Source organism: Fukomys damarensis, unplaced genomic scaffold (assembly GCF_012274545.1).
Source record: "Fukomys damarensis isolate Sample0158 unplaced genomic scaffold, DMR_v1.0_HiC HiC_scaffold_39, whole genome shotgun sequence".
In the NCBI taxonomy this organism is placed as follows: domain Eukaryota; kingdom Metazoa; phylum Chordata; class Mammalia; order Rodentia; family Bathyergidae; genus Fukomys; species Fukomys damarensis.
In genome coordinates, this window is record NW_022900951.1 from 127003831 (window position 1) to 127010286 (window position 6456).

The 6456-nt window shown below is 45.0% G+C and overlaps 1 non-coding gene across 1 annotated transcript; it reads left to right on the forward strand.

Annotated features, from left to right (window-relative positions):
• The first annotated feature begins 6349 nt into the window (after positions 1–6349).
• On the forward strand, positions 6350–6456 carry LOC117284813. Its single transcript, XR_004515891.1, has one exon. It is a non-coding gene; the product is annotated as a U6 spliceosomal RNA (small nuclear RNA).

The window sequence follows — 6456 nt, forward strand, 5'->3', positions numbered from 1 at the left end:
CCTCGGAGCGCCGGTCCACTCACTTTCTCCTCCTGGAGGCCACGCCACGCCAAGGGTGCCAAGAGTTGGGTGAGAAGAGTCCGAGCCTTCAACCATCAGCAGCCAGAGTGCCCAGAGCAGTGTGAGCTCCTAGAACCCCGCCCCCGGGCTTTTATACCCCTGGGCACAGAGAATGTTCTGGAAGCTTCTGCACGGAGAAGGGGGGGGGCACGTAGGGGCTCTGGAGCTCCTGGGAGGAGCCAGGGGTCCCTCGCGGGCCACACCTGCGCACTGAGGGCTCCACCCAGGGTTTCACGCTGGCGGTACAACGGACGTCCCTAGCGGCCCCTTCAATATCCGGCTTGTCCGCCAGCAAGGTGGCGCTCCACCCTTAGCACAGCGGCCTGGGAGGCTGAGGCAGGACGAGGCCAGAAAAACTTCGAGTTTGAGCCCTGCCAGGGCTACTTAAGGACATGGCAAGAAAAACGAAAAACATTTTTAAATGGTGTAGGGATGTAGTTTACTGCATAGGCCCTGGGTTCAATGTCCACTACGGGAATAAAAAAAGAAAGAAAGAACTTCAAGCCCAATGTGGTGGTGCGCGCAAAATAAAAAATAAAAAGGGGTGAAGCTCACTGAGAAGGTCCTGGGTTAAATTCCCAGTATAGCAAAAAATAATAATTAATTAATTAAATATAAAGGCCCCACAACCAAGACAGTGGGATTGGGAGGGTAAATGAGTCCTCTTCCAGTATTCTGGAAATTATTATGTCATATTTTGCAGCACTGTGCTTGAGTAGAAACACTTATGCACTTTATGATTTCCTGATTATCCCTCATCATTAACTTTGATCTCTGGTGCTGCTCTTTATTTTTCTACTATTAATCCCACTTTCTTCTACTTACTTTTCATGGTGGGTCATTGTGTGGCCACTACTACGAGCCCATGTGAGCCTCTCCTATTTCAACTGAATCTCTTGGAAACTGCACTGAGAAGTATCTGTTCAGTTCCTTTCCCAGAGGCTTCCCTGTGCGTGTTTTGGTTTTTCATGCATTCTGACAGTCGCTTCCTTATAACTGGAGTCTTTAGTTTATTGTAGTATCATTTGATTTGATATGACTGGATTTAGCTCTATCATTTTACTGTCACCTCTAGTTTTGTTTCGATGCTCCCTTTTTGTGACTGTTAATTTTTTTTTTTTTTTTTTTTTTTTAAAACTCGGGTCCTTGTGCTTGTGAGGCAGGCGGCAGACCCCCTAGGCTAAATCCCCAGCCCTGTTAAAAATTTTTTTTTACAATTTCATTTAAATGTTTCTATTGCCTTTTTAGCAGTTGTCATTTTGCATTATTAATAGTTGCTCCAGATATAAAACATATCCCTTGTTTTTCACGTCTATTTATGATTTACATTGTGCCACTTCACATAAATGTATGAACCTTTCCACTAGGTCCATTCCCACTATGTCCCATCCACTGTGCTGTAGTTGCCACATGTTGTTTACCTACATATGCTGTAAACACCACAATGCACTATTATAATTTTTACTTTAAACTGTCATATGTATTATTTTAAAAGTAAGAGTAAATATCCTTTAATATTTACCCACATATTTACCATTTCTGGTGTTCTCCATTTCCATCCTTTTCTTCAGATTAAGACTTCTTTTAGCATTTCTCCTAGTGGAAGTCTGTTGACAAGTTCTCTTAGTTTCCATATATCTCAAAATATCTCCTCTTTTTTTTTTTTTTTTTTTTGAGACTGCCCTGGAACTCACTATGTAGCCCAGGCTGACCTCCAACTCACAGTGATCCTCCTGCCTCAGCCTCCTGAGTGCTGGGATTACCTTGCTCTTTGAAGGATATTTTCCCTGGATGTAGGTACAGAGTTCTAGGTTGTTTTTTCTGTCTTATTCCTCTTCCTCCCCTCCTACTCCTTCTTTCTTCATTTTACCAGTGTTCCACAGTCTCTTGGCTTCCATTGTTTCTGAGGAGAACTCAGGGGAACTTCATGTCAGTGTCCCGTAGGTGATGATTCATTTACTCTGCTGGCTTTGGAGATTTCCTCTTTGTCCTTTGTCTTCAGTATGTTGACCACAGAGCACCTTCGAGTGGTTTTCCTTTGCATTTGTCCACCTTGAGGTTCACTGAGCTTTTTGAATGTGTACATTGTGTTCTCTCCAAATTTTGGAAATTTCATTCATTACTTCTATAGATAGGTTTTCTCCATTCTCTCTCCTCTTTCCCAGGAGTCCACATGCCACATTTATTAGACCTTTTTATGTTGTCTCACAGCCCTCTGAAATTCTCTTACCTTCATTTTTTGAAAAATATTCTGTCTTCTTGATTTTTCAGAATGGATTATTTGTACTTATCAACCTTTAGGTTTTTTATTCTTCTGTCATCTAAAATCTATTAAAACCATCTGATAAAATTTTCACTTCGATTTTTTAAGTTCTAGAATTTATAAATAATTATATTCAATAACGTCTTTTTCTTGTCTGAAATTTTTCTTTTGAGACGAGATCTCGAAATGTAGTTCAGGCTGGGCTTGAACTCACTGTGTAGCCCAACAGGCTGGCCTCGAACTTGCAATCCTTGTCTCCCGAGTGCTGGGATTGGAGGAGAGCACTTCCATGCCCAGCGGAAATATTTCTTTTTAAAAGTTCATTATGGATATAATTTATGTCCTTAAGCATATTTTAAATGGTTATAAATTCTACTATCAAAACTGTCCATAGTCAGTTTGCTCTGAATACTTTTTAAATATCAAGATATTTTCTTGTGTCTCTTAGGAATGTTTTTTCTTTCTGCTAATTTAGCATTACATCCTAGACATTGCCAATAATGAGTTCTAGTGTGTCTGGTTTTTTTGTTTCTGTTATAGCCTCTAAAGAGGCATTGCTGTTGCTGTTGTTGTTTTGCCAGGCAGTTGACTTACCTCAACTCAGACGCATGAACTCTTCCAGTCAGTTCCTTTCTCCGCATCTTCTCTGTGCACCCATAGCTCTGGGGTGAGCCAGAGACTTGGGAAGAGTTCATATGGCAAACTTGGGGCTCCTTATCCATTTCCCTCCGTTCCAGGATCACTGGCTGCCCCCTAAAGTCGGCCTCTGGGCTTTGGCCAGGCAGCACAGTGACCTCTGTGGCTTGCTTCACATACAGACAATCAGGACACTCACCTACTGCTGGCTCCTTCCAAATACCCATTTTCCCTTGGTTTCTGCTCCTACTTGGTCCCTCCTGCTTCCCAGGATCCTGAGTGTGGGGCTGCTGTGAGTAGGGGTTGGTTGGGTGCCATATGGCTGAAGGCACAGCTAAACAAATTCTACAAGATGCCTGGGGCCTGGACTATCACCTGAGCTCCCTAACTGGGCTTTTGCCTCGAGTGTTCTCTCCTCTCAGCTCATCTTCTCATGGCACCTGGTGCAGTTCTGGTGTCTAAAAAGGTAATTTTACACACTAAACATGGCGGCACCCACCTGTCATCTCACTACTGGGGAGGCTGAGGCTGAGGCAGGAGAGTCTCCTTGAGTTTGAGCCCAGCCTGGACTACATAGTGAGTTCATGACCAGCCTGAACTGCCTAGCAAGACCCTGTCTCAAAAAACCAAAGAGACCCTCCTGGAAAACAGCTGTGCAGGTACACAGGCCACAGCCAGGGCCCCACCCAGACACCAATGGCTTGGGCACACAGGTCCCAGCCAAAGGCCCACCTGGAAAACAGCTAGGCAGGTGCCAGGTCACAGCCAGAGGCCAGCCAAATACCATCGGTAGGTGCATCCCACCCCAGCCAGAAGCCTGCTCAGACACCAGAGACTTGGGTGCACGGCCCCCAGCCAAAGGCCCTCCTGGACAAGAGCTATGCAGGGGGACAGACCTCAGCCAAACGCATGCCCAGAAACCATCCCAAGTGTGCGCAGACTCCAGTTACTATTGAATCAGTGCTTATTTGATTTTCCATGTCTGTTAATATTTGTTTTATATAGTAGGGTGCACTAATATTTTGTGCATACATATTTATGATTGTCATCTCTTCCTCTTGGATTGTTCCCTTTAAAAAAATTAGACCTCCGCAAGCCCATAATCCCAGCACTCGGGAGGCTGAGGCAGGAGGATCCTTGTGAGTTCGAGACCAGCCGGGGCTACATAGTGAGTTCCAGGTCAGTCTCAATTACATAGTGAGACCCAGTCTCAAAAAAACCAAAAAAAAAAAAAAAAAAAAAAACAATCAGACCTCCCAAATGTAAAGACCCAATCCAAAAATGGGCATCTGAAATGAACAGACATTTCTCAGACAAAGAAGTAGAAATAGCAAGCAAACATGAAAAAAAAACGTTCAACATCACTGGTCATTCAAGAGATGCAAATGAAAACAACACTGAGATTCCACCTCACCCCACAAAGAATGGCTGCTATCAACAAATCAACCAATAACAAATGCTGGTGGGGTTGTGGGGAGAAAGGAACCCTTCTCCATTGTTGGTGGGAGTGCAGACTGGTGCAACCACTGTGGAAATTAATACGGAGAAACCTCAGACAACTAGGACTAGCAGTCCCATTTGACCCAGCTGTTCCCCTGCTGTGTATCTTCCCAAAAGAATTAAAAGAATCATGCCACATATATGATATATGTGCACCCATGTTTATAGCAGCACAGTCTGTAATAGCTAAACTTGGAAACAGCCTATAAATACCTAATAGTTTCTCTGGTGTGAGAAACTGAAAGTGTAAATAAGGATCCAAATGTATAATAGATAATGTGAGATAGGAAGAAAAAGTCCAAAGGGGAAGGAGAAGTGGGAGGAATAGGGGAAAGGAAAGAAGGAAAAGGAATAAATATGAGAAAAGGAAAAAGTGGAAACAAAGTCTTTGTAAATCGGGAGAAGAGGAAAGGTTGAAGGGAGGCAGGGACATGGGGAAAAGATAAGAACCAAGATACAGCACGTAAAGGTACAGATCCCCAATAATGAATATCAGCATACTGTATACCTAAAATGTACCACTAAAATTAATGAATGTCTTTTAAAAACTAAAGAGAAAAAAATGGGTGCACAAATGTCTCGGCGCTACTCCTTTGGAGAGGTGCATCCTAACTTCTCTCCATCCCAGTCCCCCTGCAGATCACTTATTTGGGAGGAACCCTGCCATGAGCAGCCCTGTGGAAAAGCCCGTGTGGAAAGGAACGAGGCCACGTGCCAAGAGGAGCTCCCAGCCCGTCTGCTCTTCAGACACTACGGTCCCACAGGACACTGACTGTCACCTCCTGAGCAACCCTAAGCCAGAACCTCCCAGGTAAACCACGAGGGGTAATGCATTCCATAACAATGGATGGCTCAACTATAACGGCCCTTTAGTACCCAGTCTGCAGCGGCACTAGAACACAGCCCCGAGCTCACCCTTTAGGATGCGTTATCTTAGTAAACGGCACTGAAATCCACACAGAGTGGCATTGTTGTGGGCCCAAGGTCCTGCCGCCATCCCACAGGTAACTGGAGGTCTCTAAACACTCGGAACTATGAGCACACTCCAACGCACAGGAAGGGTGGGAGGAGGCGCCGGCAACTATGAAGAGCTGCCACCTCCTAAGATGCAAACCAGGAGCAAGTGGGGCTCCTAGGAGCATGGCCCCTAGTGACGCACATCGCGGACAGACCGGCTCAGGGAAGCAGAGCGGGCACCTGTGTGTGTGTGCAGAGGGCTGGGGAATGGCTTTGCAGGGTCACAAGCGGCCCGCTGCACCCCGGTGCTGGGTCCCCTGGGGCTGTCACCCACGCCTGGACACAGACAAACACTACAGAGCTCAGGATATGACCTCAGAACCACGGCTGCCTCTGCTCCTTGGGAAATAGGTGGTAGTGCCCCTGCTGCTTCCCATCTTGGGCCTCAGATTCAGTTGGCAGTGTGTACATGTGATTAGTGGAGCTCGGTCATTTGTCCACACCCTAGTTGCAGGGGAAGCTGGGAGAGCCAGGATCCGATGCTTTTCTCTCATTTTACAGAAAATAAGCCCCACATCAGGTCAAAGAACTTCATGTGCAAAAGTCCTGGGGTTTAGAGGAACATGGTCAGTGTTGGACTAAACAAGAATAATTGTGACTGCAGGAGATATATATATCTATATATATGTATACATATAGATATATATATACATATATATATATATATATATACACACACACATATATATATATATAGACAGACAGACAGACAGACAGACACTGAGGCCAGGAAGGCCAGATACCAGACCATGCCGTGCTTGTGGACCTTGAACAGGGTTGGTTTATTCTAAAAGAGTTCTGAACTCATGAAGTGAGTGATACGCACATGTGTGTGAGTGGCATGGTCACATTCTACTTCAAGAACCTTTCCTAGTGCTCGCTTCGGCAGCACGTATACTAAAATTGGAACGATACAGAGAAGATTAGCATGGCCCCTGTGCAAGGATGACACTGAAATTTGTGAAGCGTTCCATATTTAA